A 20,557-nucleotide genomic window follows, 5' to 3' on the forward strand; every position below is an offset into this window, starting at 1 on the left:
GATTATAGGGCGTAGTGGGTTGCCTGGTTTATGTGTCTTAACATTGCCGTAGGCATATCCTAAGCCATAGTCTCCTTGAAGTTTATTGAAATGCACACTACCTTTCTTTGCGTTGATTGCTGTAATTGTTTTGTTTACTTTCCGCTTAAGGTCTTCTACGGGGTTCCTCGTGATTCGTTGAAATTTGGAGTCGTCACTAAGGATGTCGCTAATTTTGTTCATGTATTCTTGTGTAGGAATCAATACATATGCTGCTGTTTTGTCGGCTTTTCTTATTGTTACGTCTTTCAGATTTTTTAGTTGTTTTGCTGCTTCTTTGAGTCGTGGGGTTAAGATTGTAGATGAATATGTTCCTCGTTTTTCCCTGCTTCTGCAAGTAGTTCAGCTTGAAGTGTGTCAGTGGTGATGATTTTTTTGTTGTCTTCTAGCTTATGGATATCGTCCAGAAGCATTTCGATTTCCAGGCGTTTTTGATGCATATTTGGTTTAGATATGAATTGACAATTTAGATCAAGATTTAAGAGGTCTCGTTGGTCCTGGGTAAGATCATAAGAAGTCAGGTTAATGTAGCCATCTTTAGGAGGAGGGATCTTTAACTGTCCACCGTTTAGGGCTGTTAACTTACGGAGTGTCTTTGTTTCTACACGAGTTTTATGTTGTTGTGTCAGGTTAAATAGTTCACTGTTGATGGTTTGCTTGGGTTGGATAGGGATATCGTACTGGGTCCATTTGTTTAACAGATGCTCACCCTGCTCTGTAAGGGTTTGGAGGGCTTCCTTCTTCTTGTTTAGTTGATGCCGAATGAGCTCTTGCCTATACCTATAGGTAAAATCTGTATTGCGGACTGCTGGGTCATGTGGGTTTATATTGGTGTATACTGGCAGCAGGTTTTCTTTCAAACATGTTGCATTGAATATGACCGCATATTCTGTATTCATTATTTTCTGGTTTAGGGCTTCTATCCCTCTAACTATTTTCTTAGCATCAGGGCTTAGTTGAAATAGGAGTTCTCCAAAACTCATTTTCGTACTTTTAAGGTGAAGAAAAGAAGTGATTTACTATAGAATGTATTACACTTATTTATACAATTTGCACAACGTTTCGAACCTCCATGGTTCATTCTCAAGAGAAGAGATCTTACAATGCTGGTTGATTTTATACCCGCACTGGGTCAGGTGATAAGACAATAAAGGTGAAAACATGGGGGGATACATAACGGATAAATGTGGGGTGTAACATAAGAACATAAGAATAGAGGTAACTGCAGAAGGCTTATTGGCCCATACGAGGCAGCACCTATCTACATACAAAGATTAATCAAGTGTAATTGGCCTGTTATGTTGGACATTGTCTTCTGTGTTGGCATCGTTATGTTCTGGTCTTGTCCTTTCTCTCATGGTGGGTAGAGTAAATAGTTCCGTGATTTGGGTGTTCATGGTAGGTTGTTCTATTCTTATGTGAATTGCTTCAAGAATTTGTAATCTTCTTGCATTTTGGGTTTTGTCTATTATGCAGGTATTCTTGTTCAACATTTCTCTTGTTAGAGTGATGTCATGGGCTTGTCTCATGTGATTCCTAGGAGCACCGGATTGAAGATGGCATATCAAACGCCTCGTCAGCTTGGTCGACGTCATATCTATGTACTTTGATTGAAGGCTACATCCTTCGTGGGGGCAAGTGTACATGTATACAACGCTTGACTGCTGTAGAGGGTTCTCCGTCGGCTTCGGGCTGTTTTTGATAAGGAGTTCGGAAGTCTTCTTGGTTTTGTAGAATATTATCAGGTTTATGTTGTGGTTAGGAGTAGTGCTTTTTACTCCTTTACGGATTATTTCTTTCATTATTCTTTCCTCTTTTATATGTTCACTGTGCATGGTTGATTTGTAATATAATTTTATTGGAGGTATTATGGTTTCTATTCTAGGTTCTGGATTATACCAACGGTCCAAGTGTTTTCATATAGCAGCGTTTATTTCTGCGTTGCTATATCCGTTGTTCACCAATACCTGAGTTACTCTTTCAAACTCTCTACTCACGTTGCTCCATTCAGAGCAGTGGGTAAGCGCTCGACGAATATAAGCATTGAGAACACTGGCTTTGTATCTTTAGGGGCACTCACTTCTACCGTTCAGGCATAATCCTATGTTGGTGGGCTTTTATATATATATATATATATATATATATATATATATATATATATATATATATATATATATATATATATATATATATATATATATATATCGTACCTAGTAGCCAGAACGCACTTCTCGGCCTACTATGCATGGCCCGATTTGCCTAATAAGCCAAGTTTTCATGAATTATTTGTTTTTCGACTACCTAACTTACCTAACCTAACCTTACTTTTTCGGCTACCTAGCCTAACCTAACCTATAAAGATAGGTTGGGTTAGGTAGGGTTGGTTAGGTTCGGTCATATATCTACGTTAATTTTAACTCCAATAAATAAAAATTGGCCTCATACATAATGAAATGGGTAGCTTTATCATTTTATAAGAAAAAAAATTAGAGAAAATATAATAATTCAGGATAACTTGGCTTATTAGGCAAATCGGGCCTTGCATAGTAGGCCGAGAAGTGGATTCTGGCTACTTGGTACGACACACACACACACACACACACACACACACACACACACACACACACACACACACACACACACACACACACACACACACACACACACATATATATATATATATATATATATATATATATATATATATATATATATGTCGTACCTAGTAGCCAGAACGTATTTCTCGGCCTACTATGCAAAGCCTGATTTGCCTAATAGGTCGAGTGATTTTCTTTATTTTCAATAAATTGCTTCCAATTAGTTTATTTGAATTATTAGTAATATATTATATTAAGAACATACATTATTGACTTAGTTGTGTTAGTTTAGGTTAGGTTAAGATAGTTTAGGTTAGGTAGGGTTGGTTAGGTTCGGTCATTTATCTACGTTAATTTTAACAAATTTAACAAAAAAATAACTTATACATAATGAATCGGATACATTTATCATTTCATAATAAACAAATTAACAACATATATAAATTCAGGAAAACTTGACATATTAGGCAAATCAAACCTTGCTTAGTAGGCTGAATACTGCGTTCTGGTTACTTGGTACAACATATATATATCAAATGATAAACCTGAATAATACACTGGCCTCACTTAAAATACTTGAAAGCTCCAAACGCCCATGCTGGGACTGGAACCTCCACCAGAGTGATGCAAAGCCGAGTACTGTACCACGACGCTACAAATGCATGGAGGGAGTCTCTGCTGCTCGGGGTCCAAGCCTGGCCTCATTGCACCTCAGTCGGTCCCAGTGGAGCGTGGCGAGCGGGTGTCAGCTGAGTGGTGGTGGTGGAAAAGTTACAGCTGGGCTTGATGTTCTTGGCAACTAATCCCCAATATTCGATTTTTTAAGTAAGCTAAGACGTTGAATTATATGGCTACTTTTTGTCAACATACGGTGTAAGTCAACAGTGAACGGTGGAGTGTGGGTTCGCGGGAGTAAATATTGAAGTACAGAGACTTGAGTGTTGCTGGGAAACATACCAAGATTCAGGTATGTAGGCCGTCGAATATGTAATTGGTTTAATATGCACCCGTTACCAACCCTGTGAGCGGTCTTAAATAAGATATTAATTTATTCATTTAAAGGTTGGTTTATCTGATATTTAGTAAAGTATATAGATATTTTGGTGATTAAGTGTTAAATTCCTGCAAAGACTCTACCATGCGAATTATCAATAATTATTCATGACTGTGGTTATTTTAAAAATACTTCATAGTGACTTAAGCTATAATCCATATACACGATAGTGAGTGTAGCTATAATCAATGCACTAGATAGTGAGTGTAGTTATAATCAATGTACTAGATAGTGAGTGTAGCTACAATCAATTCATATACAAGTGTTTTGTCTTTGGGTAGTGAGTGTTATTTCAAATTATATGTCTCCAGAGTATAGTAAATGAATATTATTCTCCTCAAACTTTGCACTGAGCTTTGTATAAGACAGCTGCAGGAAGATGTGTCGGTGGTGTCACTGGCGACACTTACTTCCCCAGGACACACACTGTCTTACGTGGTGCAATACCTCATAATGTGTGTTGCTGTGATCAATACACCTGGTAGTGTGTGTTGCTGTAATCAATACACCTGGTAGTGTGTGTTGCTGTAATCAATACACCTGGTAGTGTGTGTTGCTGTAATCAATACACCTGGTAGTGTGTGTTGCTGTAATCAATACACCTGGTAGTGTGTGTTGCTGTAATCAATACACCTGGTAGTGTGTGTTGCTGTAATCAATACACCTGGTAGTGTGTGTTGCTGTAATCAATACACCTGGTAGTGTGTGTAGCTGTAATCAATACACCTGGTAGTGTGTGTAGCTGTAATCAGTACCAGGTAAAGTGTGTAGGTATAATCAATACCTGTTAGATTGTGTACTTATAATCAATACCTGCTAGTGTGTGCAGGTATAATTAGTACCTGGTTGTGTGTGTAGCTGAAATCAATACCTTGTTCTCTGTGTAGCTATAATCAATACGTGCTAGTGTGTTTAGGTAAAATCAATACCTGGTAGTATTTGTAGCTATAATCCATATGCCAGGTATTGTATGTAGGTATAATCAATATACCAGGTAATGTGTACAGGTATAATTAATATTCCAGGTAGTGTGTGTGACGGTATACCCAATATAACTGGTAGTGTGTGTAGGTATAATTAATATATCAGGTACTATGAGTAGGTATATCTTGAGGTTATCTTGAGATGATTTCGGGGCTTTAGTGTCCCCGCGGCCCGGTCCTCGACCAGGCCTCCACCCCCAGGAAGCAGCCTGTGACAGTTGACTAACACCCAGGTGCCTATTTTACTGCTAGGTAACAGGGGCATAGGGTGAAAGAAACTCTGCCCATTGTTTCTCGCCGGCGCCCGGGATCGAACCCGGGACCACAGGATCACAAGTCCAGCGTGCTGTCCGCTCGGCCGACCGGCTCAGGTCGAGTATAGTCAATATTTTATCAGGGGTCCCCTAGCTTTCTCTCAGGTGTCACCCAATCCTACCCTGGGCTTTCACCTCATTATGGAGCCGCTGATAAAAATAAAACAAATCTACTAGTAATAACCTTTCCACCACCTCCACTACTGGCATCAGCGGAGCACTCACTGGAGAGTAACTCGGCAATGAACGTAAATATGGAGAAGGAGTTCAACGTCATACTAATGTGGCTTTGGTTCAGTTCTGGTCACTTGTCATGAGTACACACCCTAACTGAGCCACGAAGACTTACCCTCTCTCTCTCCTAGTCTTAGGGTGACCTCCTTCTAGTTACTCTTTTTGTTTTCTGTATACCGTCGTCCGGCCTGCACTTATTTCTCTCTCTTTTTTTTTTAGAAATCCTCACCAGGACAAGGTCAAACACGGTTTGTCTGACAAACATATATCACAAATAACAAAGAATAAAGATAATAGCATGGTATCATCAGGTAATGGTCCCACAAACTAGCATCATGCTTGTATAACATCAGTGTTCCAATAAATTATCTCTGCTAGGCTGCTGCTTGATCCTCTCCAGGAACCCCCTGCGCATCAGTCACCTCGCAAACCGGGTTAGGTTTCGTACATTAAATTTAACACAAAAAATCTATCAACGCTCTCACCTTGCATAGCATCAGGCATACTACATGAGTCCATCCACCTCTCAAACATATAATGATGCCCTCACGACCCACTGTATCTTGTCCGGAAGATCAGTCACTCTCGTTACACAACAAGTTTCTTCTATGGTGATTGATCTTCCTGGGAATCACTACTGGGACCTTCCATCAGTGGGTCCCCAAATTAAGTATATCGTCTTGCAGAGTCTATATCGCTACTACATCCACTACAGACAAATCGCGTCCACCATGTACCACTGCTACAGCAACTCTGGACACACCACGTCCACCACACATGAACGTCCACCACACACGAACGTCCACCACACATGAACGTCCATTACACACATGATCGTCCACCACACATGAACCTGTAATTCGATTACCATAAAAATAACAACATATCTTTCATCAGAACAAAACAAATTTCACCTTACAATCTCCTATTGCGCCCACCGGTCTGCACTGCGCAGGTCCTCCCCTGCCTGGGCGAGTCCACAGTGAATATCTCCTTTCCCTCGGGGGAGGCGCCCTCCCATCAGTCATCCACAGACCCCGGTTGTGTAAGTGTATGTCGCTCCCACCTTCATAATGGTAACTCGCCTCAACCTCCTTATATCACCTCATTATTGTCACAAACTTTCTAATTAACAATCTTCCTGCAACGAGCAATACACGACAGTATATCAAGTTCTTACCGCAAAAAGATGATATGACGTCGCTTGCACACGTCGCCTAAATTGGTGTGTAGCTATATTAAATATACTTGGTAGTGTGTGTAGCTATAATCAATACCTGCTAGTGTATGCAGCTATAATCAGTACCTGGTAGTGTGTGTTGCTATAATCAGTATACTTGGTTGTTTGAAGCTATAATCAATACATGCTAGTGTATGCAGCTATAATCAGTATACTTGGTTGTTTGAAGCTATAGTCAATACCTGCTAGTGTGTGTTGCTATAATCAATACCTGGTGGTGTGTGTTGCTATAATCAATACCTGGTGGTGTGTGTTGCTATAATCAATACCTGGTGGTGTGTGTTGCTATAATCAATACCTGGTGGTGTGTGTTGCTATAATCAATACCTGGTGGTGTGTGTTGCTATAATCAATACCTGGTAGTGTGTGTTGCTATAATCAATACCTGCTAGTGTGTGTTGCTATAATCAATACCTGGTAGTGTGTGTTGCTATAATCAATACCTGCTAGTGTGTGTTGCTATAATCAATACCTGGTAGTGTGTGTCGCTATAATCAATACCTGGTGGTGTGTGTGAAGGTATAAGTAAAATACCAGATACTGTGTGAAGGCATAATCAGTATTCCTGGTAGTGTTTGTAGGTATAATTAACATAATATCTGCTATTATGTGAAGCTATAATCAATATACCCGGTAGTGTTTGAAGATAAAATTAATATCTGATAGTGTGTGTAGCTATAGTCAATATACATGGTAGTGTGTTGGGATAGTTATCATACATAGTAGTGCGTGTAGATATAGTCAATCTACCTTGTAATGTATGTAGGTATAATTAGTATCTGGTAATGTGAGTAGCATTAATCAATATGCAGTGTGTGTAGGTGAACTCAATACTTGCTCGGCCTACTATGCAAGGCCCGATTTGCCTAATAGGCCGAGTGATATTCTTTGTTTTCAATAAATTGTTTCCAATTAGTTTATTTGAATTATTATTAATATATTACATTAAGAACATAAATTATTGATTTAATTGGGTTAGTTTAGGTTAGGTTAAGATAGGTTAGGTTAGGTGAGGTAGGGTTGGTTAGGTTCGGTCATATATCTAAGTTTGTTTTAACTCAAATTTCAAAAAAATAACTCATGCATAATGAAATGGATAGCTTTATCATTTTATAAGAAAAATATATTGAAAAATATATAAATTCAGGAAAACTTGGCTTATTAGGCAAATCGTGCCTTGCATAGTAGGCCGAGTACGACGTTCTGGCTACTATGTACAAAATATATATATATATATATATATATATATATATATATATATATATATATATATATATATATATATATATATGTCGTACCTAGTAGCCAGAACTCACTTCTCAGCCTACTATTCAAGGCCCGATTTGCCTAATAAGCCAAGTTTTCCTGAATTAATATATTTACTATAATTTTTTTCTTATGAAATGATAAAGCTGCCCTTTTCTCTATGTATGAGGTCAATTTTTTTTTATTGGAGTTAAAATTAACGTAGATATATGACCGAACCTAACCAACCCTACCTAACCTAACCTAACCTATATTTATAGGTAAGGTTAGGTTAGGTAGCCAAAAAAAGCTAGGTTAGGTTAGGTTAGGTAGGTTAGGTAGACGAAAAAACATTAATTCATGAAAACTTGGCCTATTAGGCAAATCGGGCCTTGAATAGTAGGCTGAGAAGTGCGTTCTGGCTATTAGGTACGACATATATATATATATATATATATATATATATATATATATATATATATATATATATATATATATATATATATATATATAATAATCATGTGTTTATTTTCGTGATATACACACACACACACACACACATATATATATATATATATATATATATATATATATATATATATATATATATATATATATATATATATATATATATATTGTGACGGTAACGTGTTGGTGTTCGGCTGTTCAAAAGCTAGGGGTATGGCCTCGTCACATATAGAAACAAAAAATAGAAAATCTTGAACTTCGTCTGTGGTAAGGTAATGGGAAGATACACAAAACACAAGCAAATTTAACAATGAGATTTTAATTACGTTAGAAAAGCAAAACATGAATTAAATGGACATACAAATGGGAACATAAAATCAATCAATCAAAATAATAAGAATAAGCAAATGGCAAAATGAAGAGTTACGTTAAGACAAGTGAGTAATAACAAGTGTATAACAAACAATGTAAATATGGGTGCAGGAATATTGGCTTTAAGCTGCCACCTCTCTTAGTACACGTAAGCCACAGCTTAGTCTACCAACGAGACGTGTTAACTTGTTGAAAGCACTGGATATTCTGAGGTCTGGCGGTCGTGTGGCCCCAGACATCAGGTAGTGTGGTGGGTGGAGGGCAGGTGCAACTGGACCCGTAGCCAATCTGCGATGGGCAGGCGACAGACAGGTAGTTTGGCGGTTCGAGGTGGAGCAGGTGTTCCTGGCTGCATACGTTTTGCGCTCTGGCAAACCTTGGAGATGTTGTCTTTGTTGGATATTTCTTCCATATTAGTTGTATATAGATTTATAGTGACGAATTTTGGAGGGAAGAGCAGGCTCAATCTCTTGAAGGAGATTATCGTCACAACTCTCCCCCGAAGCCTGCGGTTCTGGAAGAAGTACGTCGTTCTGTGGTGGAGTAATAGATGGAGTCGCTTCTACTTCATAAACTCTGGAGAGGGCATCGGCTATGATGTTGTCAGAACCCTTGATATAGCGGATCTCCAGGTTGAAATCTTGTAAATACAAAGACCATCGTAGAAGACGCTGGTTAGTGAATTGGGCTTGATGTAGGAAGCGGAGAGGGTTGTGGTCTGAGAAGATGGTTGTAGACCTGGCGCCTTGTAGGTACGGAGCGAAGTGTTGGAGGTTCAGGACGATGGATAGTAGCTCCTTTTCAATAGTGCTGTAGTTCCTCTGGTGTGGTTTCAATTTGTAGCTGTAGTAGCTGACAGGTAGAACCTCCTCGCCTCGTTGTTGCATCAGGACACCACCAACGCCGGTACCACTGGCGTCGACATGAAGGACGAAAGGCTTGGTGATATCTGGTGAGGCGAGAATGGGATTAGAACAGAGGAGGAATTTGAGTTGTTCGAAAGCAACGGTTTGCTGCATGGTCCAATTATACCGTTGCTTGGGACTGGTTAATAGAATTAGAGGTGTGGCGACTGTACTGAAATTCCTCACAAACCTACGGTAGTAGGAGGCAAGACCAAGTAAGCGCAGGAGCTGCTTCCTGGTGGTAGGCTGTGGATACTGTTGGATGGCTTGAGTGTGTGAGTCTAACGGAGCTAGGCTGCCACTCCCAATAACATGACCCAGATAACGCACTTTACCTTTCGCGAAGGTGGACTTGCCCAGGTTGATGGTAAGGCCGGCTGTCAGGAGCTTGGAGAACAGACGTCGCAGCTGGAGCAGATGTTCATTCCAGGTGTTGGATGCTACGACGATATCGTCCAGGTAGGCGTATGTGTTATCCAAGCCCTGGATGACACGGTTGACAGCTCTCTGAAAGGTGGCCGGGGCATTACATAGTCCGAAAGGAAGGCGTTCATATCTGAAAAGTCCAAAAGGAGTGATGAAGGCAGATATCTCTTTAGCTCGCTCCGTTAGACACACTTGATAGTACCCCTTAAGCAAGTTCACTTGGGACAAGTACTGGGCACTACCAATGGCGTCAAGGATGTCATCTATCCTAGGCAAGGGGTAGGCATCCTTGACAGTTACGTTATTGAGTTTTCGATAGTCAGTACATAACCGCACCTTACCTTGGGGTTTGGGCACCAAGATACAGGGTGAGGCCCAGGGGGACTCACAAGGTGTAGCCAGTCCATGATCCAAGAGGTACTGCACCTCAGCACGCATGACTTCCTTCTTGCTCGGGCTGATTCGGTAGAAGGGTTGACGAATCGGCCGGGTGTCGGGGAGCAGTTGGATGTCGTGCTGGGTAACATTACACGCTTGGGGGTCATCTCGGAACAACTCCTGATGTTCTCTGAAGATCTTGACAAGAGGTGCACTATGATTATCCAGAAAGTATTTGGGAAGATCATTAAGGATTTCGGAATTAGAAAGCGCTGACTCCTTGTCAGTGCTTTCGGGAGGAGAAGCTGGGAAGGTCTCACTGTGGATGTAGGGTTCTGTGAAGGTAGAATAATTGATTAGGACAGTGGGAGGAGTACCATTATATTGCGTCAGGAGGTTGACGTGGCACAGCTGGGTCTTCCGCCGCCTATCTGGAGTCTCGATAACGTAGTTGTTGTTGTTTCTGCACTCCTTGACGCGGTAGGGTCCTGAAAACCTGTTTTGTAAAGGTGAACCTGGGATAGGAAAGTATGCAAGTACGAAGTCTCCCGGCTTAAATTTTCTTACTTTGCTGGTCTGGTCGTAATGAGTCTTCATTCTCTCCTGGGCTTTCAATAGATTATCATGAGCAAAACGGTGGACTCTCTCTGGAATGTGTTGAAGGTTTTGAAGAAACTGGGGCACATTCTGATGCTCACTGAAGGTGGCATCTCGGAGAGAGTCTTTGAAAGCCTTAAGGGGAGTACGGCACTTACGGCCGTAGAGCATCTCATAAGGAGATACTCCTAGGGACTCATTGGGAAGACTTCTGTAAATACACATTATAAGGTCGATTTGCTTATCCCAATCCTTAGAGGTTTCACTACAAAACTTTTTCAAGAGTGCTTTGATAGTCTGATGACTACGCTCAAGAAAACCCTGTGAAGCAGGATGATAGGGGCTGGACAATACCTGTTTGATGTTGAACTCCTCCAGTGTCCTTTTGAAGAGATCACTGGTGAAGTTGGTACCACAGTCGCTCTGAATCTTCCTGGGAAATCCGTATTGAGTGAAGATCTTCAATAGATGCTTTACAACCGTAGCAGCCGTGATGTTCTTCACTGGAACTGCTATGGGAAATCTGGTGGTAGGACACAGGATGGTTAAGATATAGGCGTTACCTGAACTGGTCCGAGGTAAAGGACCAACACAGTCTATTATAAGTCTGTGGAAAGGTTCCGCAGGCACCTGTATGGGAATCAGTGGCGCTCTGGGAATGGAGATGTTCGGGTTGCCTGCCATCTGACATGTATGACACTGTTTTACGTACTGTTTGACGCTATTTACCATACCTGGCCAGTAGTAGTCTTGACGAATTCCATGGTAAGTCTTGTTGAATCCGTAGTGGGAGAGTGCTCTGTGGGCCAGGTGTAGAATAGTGGGCTGCAGGCTGGTAGGAATCACAAGTTGTTCGATGTTGGCCCAATCGTCCTCCTCCTTCAGTTTACTGGGTCTATATCTGCGGTAGAGCAAGTCGTTCTCTAGGAAGAACCCAGGAATACTGTCGGGTTGAGTCTCAGCCTGGAAAAACAATGGTGTTAAAGTAAGATCTTCCCTCTGCAACTTACGGAACTCCAACTTGGTCAGATGCGGGGGTAGTTTCTGAGGGTCTTGAGGGACAGCGGTAGCAGTAGATTCAGCTGGCTGTAGACGTGCGGCTTGTGCACGGGTGGTCACTAGAACCGGAGGAGAAACTTCATCACTCTCTTGAACCTCTGCTGGAACATACGCTAGTATAGGGTTAATTGGCACAGAGGTACACACCTGGGGTTTGTCCATGACGATCAGGTTGGTCGGTTGCAGGTCTTCTGCCAAGTCGTTGCCTAGGAGAAGTTGCACTCCAGGCATGGGAAAAGGCTTTTCCCTGACGGCGACTTGGACTTCTCCGTTCACGTAGGGACAATCCAGGTGGACTCTGGCGAGAGGGTATGGAGTGGTAGCAGTGAGGTCAGTGATGAAGACAGTTTCTCCGGTGTAGGCGATGTTGGGCACAGCCGACTTCAAGATGATCGATTGAAGAGCCGCTGTGTCCCTCAAGATCTTCAATTTGAAACGTCCCTCCGGATTTGAACCGTTGGCAGAGACAGTTCCAGTATACAGGTGGTTACTGAAAAGAGAAAGATCATTAACATTAACACCAACATTCATCACAGGCTTACCGGACTTAGGAGGAGTTGGTTTGGGTTTCTGTGGGTCAGTGGTTCCCTTGTATTGAGACTTACCACACTTGTCTATGGTATGTCCATAGAGTCTACAATACTTGCAGTACAATTGCGAGCCAGCTTGATCGGTGCTCACTTTCTCGTAACTGTACCACGACTTCTTACTGGAGGATGGTTCTGGTGTCAGCCGGTGGATGAGGCTGTAAGTGTCAGCCGACTTAGCACACTTCAGGTAGTCGGTTTCTTCTTTATCTGCTAAGTATAGACGGACAGGAGGCGGCTCACGCCTCAAGAATTCTTCAACTAGCATCAGGTTGACGAGTTCTGTAAAAGTAGAGACATGTGCTGCTTCCAGACATTTCATAAAATATCTCCGTTTTGTGTGGAGAGGAGGTAGGCGTCCAACACTGCTTGTTTCAGAGTCTGGTAGTCATTCTCAGACGCCAAAGTACTGAGTGTGACTGCAGCTCTACCTGTAAGATGGACTCTGAGAAGTGTGGCCCATTGGTCGACAGGCCAACTGAGTTGATTAGCAAGGGTTTCAAAGGTGGTAAAAAACACATCAACTTCTGCTTCTACAAAGGATGGCATTAACTTACTTGCATGTGATATATTAAAACTGATGGGAAGATTGGCAGTAGCTTGCTGGCGTTGAGCAAGGTGTGAAGTTTCCAATGCGATTTCTCGTTGACGACACTCTAGAGCCAGAGTCGCTTGTTGCTTGTCATGTTCGCGTTGCATCTCCAACTCGCGTTGTTTTGTTTCAAGCTGTACTCGTTCACGTTCACGGAGTAAGGCAATCTCACGTTCTTGTTCTTCTCTCCTCAAGGCAGCTTCACTTTCTTGTTCTTCTCTCCTCAAGGCAGCTTCACGTTCTTGTTCTTCTCTCCTCATGGCAGCTTCACGTTCTTCTCTCCTCAAGGCAGCTGCTTCCCTTTGTTGTTCGAGGACTTCCCTTTGCTGCTCGCGGGCTTCCCTTTGCTGCTCACGTTCAATCTTGGCCAGCTCCAATTTGAGTTTCATCGTTGCCAAATCAGTTTTATCTGCAATATAGTAAGTTTCATGAGTTTCAGAGTCTATCTTACCTTGCTCTAAATAGTGATCCAGCAACAGGTTGTGTATGTCATTTTTGTTGGCTTGGTAGGGAACTTCTAGTTGATACTCATGTGCAAGAGTTTGTAATTCAGTCCTCTTGGCACGACTTAAAGTCCCTATTTCACCTGATGGATTTGCACGGAAAGCTTGGAGATGAAACATGGTGAAATTAGCAAATAAATGTACAACGAATATACAGTTATAGTGAATGTCAGAAACAGGACAACGTGGCAACTGGTACCTATCCTGTGGGATCTTTAACAATTAAAGTTAAGTACAAGATGCTAAATGATTAATTTAAATCAAGGGCGCAGGAAATCTTGTACCCGGTACTCATGTAAGAGGATAAGGGCAAGAAAATCCTACTAACAAATGAAACAGAGTTTCGAAAACAAATGAAACAGTTAATTGCCTCAAAAGTAAAATTGGTAGTCCAAGGATGTAGGCATACCTTGCCGAGTCTCTATAGGACATAAGCAAGTTTTTCCTACTGAAATTAATATGATACTTACAGAATTAGCGAACTTTTGTGCTCTGAAAAAGTAAGCTAATTCCCTACCGTTGTATGTATCATCATCTCTGACTGACGTGTAGGGGTGCGAGGTGTCAACTGGTGACGAGAACTGCTGCTGAGGTCCCAATTCAGCAACTAAAGTTCGAGCTAGAGGAACTATGGCCCTCTTTGTCCTCCTACAGTCAGATTGCAGAAGATTAGGTGCACTTGACCCGGGGCAGACCACAGTACCAGGGTACCAATATGATGATCTGTCAAAAATGAGAAATATCCAAGGGACAAAGATGGTAAACACGAGTAATAACACGGAGGGAGAGATGACCAATTAAGAGTATGACTGCGGCCTACAGTCACCACGTAATCCAAAGTTGTCTCACCTTCACCATATGCTACTCTCGTAATGCACAATACACCGCACCATATAAAAATGAAATTGAATATGAAAAATAGTAAAAGCTACGTTAACAAAGTTAAATACGCTTACCATATATTACTACTTGGCACCAGTACCTGAGTGAGGCTCCTAGGACAGGCCCCCACTTAATATGTGACGGTAACGCGTTGGTGTTCGGCTGTTCAAAAGCTAGGGGTATGGCCTCGTCACATATAGAAACAAAAAATAGAAAATCTGGAACTTCGTCTGTGGTAAGGTAATGGGAAGACACACAAAACACAAGTAAATTTAACAAAGAGATTTTAATTAGGTTAGAAAAGCAAAACATGAATAAAATGGACATACAAATGGGAACATAAAATCAATCAATCAAAATAATAAGAATAAGCAAATGGCAAAATGAAGAGTTACGTTAAGACAAGTGAGTAATAACAAGTGTATAACAAACAATGTAAATATGGGTGCAGGAATATTGGCTTTAAGTTGCCACCTCTCTTAGTACACGTAAGCCACAGCTTAGTCTACCAACGAGACGTGTTAACTTGTTGAAAGCACTGGATATTCTGAGGTCTGGCGGTCGTGTGGCCCCAGACATCAGGTAGTGTGGTGGGTGGAGGGCAGGTGCAACTGGACCCGCAGCCAATCAGCGATGGGCAGGCGACAGACAGGTAGTTTGGCGGTTCGAGGTGGAGCAGGTGTTCCTGGCTGCATACGTTTTGCGCTCTGGCAAACCTTAGAGATGTTGTCTTTGTTGGATATTTCTTCCATATTAGTTGTATATAGATTTATAGTGACGAATTTTGGAGGGAAGAGCAGGCTCAATCTCTTGAAGGAGATTATCGTCACAATATATATATATATATATATATATATATATATATATATATATATATATATATATATATATATATAAATATATATATATATATATATATATATATATATATATATATATATATATATATATATATATATATATATATATATATATATATATATGGCACAACTCTCCTAAACACGAGAGTCAAGTATACAACTTTAGAACACTTTCCCACCAGGAGACTCGAACCCTAGCCAGCACAGAAGCCTTCCAGCAACTGGCATAACAGGTACGCCTTAACCCTCTCCACCACCTGCTCAGACCTTTAAAAGAGATGGTAATTTCGGAGTATTTAAATACCCCAAAGATCAACACCTCCCAAGAGCACCAGAGCAAGTGAGGGGTCATTTATACGTTAATTTCATCAAGTCCCTGTTAATATGGGAAGACACAGTGTCTCTGCTTAAGGCACACCTCTCCTAAACACGAGAGTCAAGTATACAACTTTAGAACACTTTCCCACCAGGAGACTCGAACCCTAGCCAGCACAGAAGCCTTCCAGCAACTGGCATAACAGGTACGCCTTAACCCTCTCCACCACCTGCTCAGACCCTTAAAAGAGATGGTAATTTCGGAGTATTTAAATACCCCAAAGATCAACACCTCCCAAGAGCACCAGAGCAAGTGAGGGGTCATTTATACGTTAATTTCATCAAGTCCCTGTTAATATGGGAAGACACAGTGTCTCTGCTTAAGGCACACCTCTCCTAAACACGAGAGTCAAGTATACAACTTTAGAACACTTTCCCACCAGGAGACTCGAACCCTAGCCAGCACAGAAGCCTTCCAGCAACTGGCATAACAGGTATGCCTTAACCCTCTCCACCACCTGCTCAGACCCTTAAAAGAGATGGTAATTTCGGAGTATTTAAATACCCCAAAGATCAACACCTCCCAAGAGCACCAGAGCAAGTGAGGGGTCATTTATACGTTAATTTCATCAAGTCCCTGTTAATATGGGAAGACACAGTGTCTCTGCTTAAGGCACAACTCTCCTAAACACGAGAGTCAAGTATACAACTTTAGAACACTTTCCCACCAGGAGACTCGAACCCTAGCCAGCACAGAAGCCTTCCAGCAACTGGCATAACAGGTACGCCTTAACCCTCTCCACCACCTGCTCAGACCCTTAAAAGAGATGGTAATTTCGGAGTATTTAAATACCCCAAAGATCAACACCTCCCAAGAGCACCAGAGCAAGTGAGGGGTCATTTATACGTTAATTTCATCAAGTTCCTGTTAATATGGGAAGACACAGTGTCTCTGCTTAAGGCACAACTCTCCTAAACACGAGAGTCAAGTATACAACTTTAGAACACTTTCCCACCAGGAGACATGTTATGTTATGCCAGTTGCTGGAAGGCTTCTGTGCTGGCTAGGGTTCGAGTCTCCTGGTGGGAAAGTGTTCTAAAGTTGTATACTTGACTCTCGTGTTTAGGAGAGTTGTGCATTAAGCAGAGACACTGTGTCTTCCCATATTAACAGGAACTTGATGAAATTAACGTATAAATGACCCCTCACTTGCTCTGGTGCTCTTGGGAGGTGTTGATCTTTGGGGTATTTAAATACTCCGAAATTACCATCTCTTTTAAGGGTCTGAGCAGGTGGTGGAGAGGGTTAAGGCGTACCTGTTATGCCAGTTGCTGGAAGGCTTCTGTGCTGGCTAGGGTTCGAGTCTCCTGGTGGGAAAGTGTTCTAAAGTTGTATACTTGACTCTCGTGTTTAGGAGAGTTGTGCCTTAAGCAGAGACACTGTGTCTTCCCATATTAACAGGGACTTGATGAAATTAACGTATAAATGACCCCTCACTTGCTCTGGTGCTCTTGGGAGGTGTTGATCTTTGGGGTATTTAAATACTCCGAAATTACCATCTCTTTTAAGGGTCTGAGCAGGTGGTGGAGAGGGTTAAGGCGTACCTGTTATGCCAGTTGCTGGAAGGCTTCTGTGCTGGCTAGGGTTCGAGTCTCCTGGTGGGAAAGTGTTCTAAAGTTGTATACTTGACTCTCGTGTTTAGGAGAGTTGTGCCTTAAGCAGAGACACTGTGTCCTCCCATATTAACAGGGACTTGATGAAATTAACGTATAAATGACCCCTCACTTGCTCTGGTGCTCTTGGGAGGTGTTGATCTTTGGGGTATTTAAATACTCCGAAATTACCATCTCTTTTAAGGGTCTGAGCAGGTGGTGGAGAGGGTTAAGGCGTACCTGTTATGCCAGTTGCTGGAAGGCTTCTGTGCTGGCTAGGGTTCGAGTCTCCTGGTGGGAAAGTGTTCTAAAGTTGTATACTTGACTCTCGTGTTTAGGAGAGTTGTGCCTTAAGCAGAGACACTGTGTCTTCCCATATTAACAGGGACTTGATGAAATTAACGTATAAATGACCCCTCACTTGCTCTGGTGCTCTTGGGAGGTGTTGATCTTTGGGGTATTTAAATACTCCGAAATTACCATCTCTTTTAAGGGTCTGAGCAGGTGGTGGAGAGGGTTAAGGCGTACCTGTTATGCCAGTTGCTGGAAGGCTTCTGTGCTGGCTAGGGTTCGAGTCTCCTGGTGGGAAAGTGTTCTAAAGTTGTATATATATATATATATATATATATATATATATATATATATATATATATATATATATATATATATATATATATATATATATATATACACATATATATACATATATACATAGTTTGTGAGGGTACCACCTCTGGTGCCAATGTGGGGACCCATAGCCTCGGAGAAGAAAATAAAAAGTATTCAGAGGAGAACTTGTGGTTTCTCACTGAACACTAATATTATCTTCTCTTACCACCACCATTCTTTTGTATGTACACATATATATTTACTTTATTTGAACTTTGTTACAAAAAAGGAGTTACATATGGGTTACAAAGATGGTTATCATAGGTTGTCGAGTTCCTCCAGCTCCTCAGATGGCGGGCAGGAACCCTGGATGCAGTGCGCATTTCCCCTCTGTATCGCCACACTGAGGCGCTGGAAAAGAAAGCTTGCAGCTCTTGGGTCCCTTGTTGTTTCAATGAGCCTAGAACCCAGTTCCTTCAAAAAACTGGTAGCACTTTTACCCCAGGCGCCGAGTGTCTCAGAAGCAATGGGGACAAAATTGTAGTGGTGATCCAGTTCTCTATACTTACGGGATTTGGCTGCTTCCCTGTGGGTGGCAGCGCCACCTGGTTGTGCAACACTGAGGTTAATGTAGGTGTTAGCCAGGGTTGATACGCACGTGTAGTCCCATACCAACTGCTTGCCATTCTTCCAGGGGTTCACTGTGATACCATCCGGGCGACCAATAAGAGCATTAATATATATATATATATATATATATATATATATATATATATATATATATATATATATATATATATATATATATATATATACATATATATATATATATATATATATATATATATATTATATATATATATATATTATATATATATATATATATTATATATATATATATATATATATATATATATATATATATATATATATATATATATATATATATATAAAACTCTGATAGAGAGGCTTACAATGTCTTATTATAATTTTGAAATGAACATACGACCCCACGTTGGTAGGTTTCCTATGCACATTAAATTTGAACTTTTTAATGACTCTATGAATCATAATGTCCAAAAACGGAAGAGTACCATTCTCCTCAGTCTCACAAGTGAATAAAATTCTCTTGTGAGACTCACTTGTGAGTCTGAGGAGAATGGTACTCTTCCGTTTTTGGACATTATGATTCATAGAGTCATTAGAAAGTTCAAATTTAATGTGTATAGGAAACCTACCAACGTGGGGTCGTATGTTCATTTTTATTCGAATCATCATAGTAAAGTTAAACATGCAGTATTTTCAGGAATGTTTCTACGAGCTTTGAGGGTATGCAGCCCTGAGTATTTTGATGAAGAGATTGCTAAAATATATGAAATTGGGAAGAGTTTACAATATCCTAAGAGGTTTTTGGATTTCTCGTTTGAACAAGGCGAAACCAGAAATTATTAACTCATTGGTGGTACCTTATGCGAGTGAACTTGAAAAATTGTCTCTGATTTTTAAGAAACTTAATATAAATTTGGTGTTCACTAATAGTACGATCAAATCCAATTTAATAAAAAACTCCCCTGATACAGCAGGTTGTGTGTATTCGATTCCCTGCAAGGATTGTGATTCTGTGTACCTTGGACAAACAGGAAAGTCCTTACAATTACGGTTGTCACAACATGCTTATAGTATTAGAACTGCCCAAACGTCTAATACATTGTATCTACATACGAGTTTAATGCGATCACACTATTAACTGGAATGGGGCAAAAAGCATTACCAATTGTGGGGATTTCGTGGAACGGAATTTAATTGAGTCTGCTCTAATCAGTCAGTGTCCAAATCTTCTTAATGTTAGTACTGGAATGTACAAACTGGATCCATTTTTAAGTTATAATATTGCACAGCAGTTTAAAAACTCTGATAGAGAGGCTTACAATGTCTCATTATAATTTTATATTCATATATTGCGTGTTCATGAGGCTTTTCCTTAAACTTTCATCCTTATTCTCTGACCGCTTAATCTTCTTTGACCATTCTTAGCTAAGCTATACCTATTTCTGGTTAATTCTTTCCCTAGGGATGGGTTGGTCAGGTGTCGGCCTGTATATCCTCCCCCTTCTCCTCTATTAAGGGCTATTCATGCCCGTGCCACCTCTTGGGTGGCTTAATCTTAATCAATCTTCTCCTCTAGTCAATCTGGTGTTGACAAAGGCTTTAACAAGCCGAAACGTTCACCTCCTTTCATATTTCTCTGTGGATTTTCCACATAAAATGATCAGTGTTTTGTGATCGTCAATTGTGTGTATATATGTATATATATATATATATATATATATATATATATATATATATATATATATATATATATATATATATATATATATATATATATATATATATATATATAACCGAAAAAGTAAGATTAATAATTCTAAGACGAATTTTCTCTATCTTTCTTACGTTTCTTTTCACTGTTGATGGTAATTCAAAGATCAATTCTCCAAAATTCATTTTTATTTCTAGTCTGACGCGACACTTGAGCGCGTTTCGTAAAACTTATTACATTTTCAAAGACTTTAGTTTACAAACACACAACTGAAACTGAATAGAGCTTACACATTTTCGAGTTTATATCTACATTTGGGTGAGGT

The 20,557-nt window shown here is 40.6% G+C and overlaps 1 protein-coding gene across 1 annotated transcript in view; it reads left to right on the plus strand.

Annotated features, from left to right (window-relative positions):
* Positions 1 to 3,373: 3,373 nt before the first annotated feature.
* The window catches only part of LOC123763725 (organic cation transporter protein-like), a 551,940-nt gene continuing 534,756 nt past the window's right edge, over positions 3,374 to 20,557 (plus strand). The window contains exon 1 of the mRNA XM_069304407.1: positions 3,374 to 3,603. The gene's annotated coding sequence lies outside the window, so the exon portion shown is untranslated. The remainder of the gene's footprint in view (positions 3,604 to 20,557) is intronic.

The sequence above is a fragment of the Procambarus clarkii genome, chromosome 52 (assembly GCF_040958095.1).
Source record: "Procambarus clarkii isolate CNS0578487 chromosome 52, FALCON_Pclarkii_2.0, whole genome shotgun sequence".
Classification (NCBI taxonomy): domain Eukaryota; kingdom Metazoa; phylum Arthropoda; class Malacostraca; order Decapoda; family Cambaridae; genus Procambarus; species Procambarus clarkii.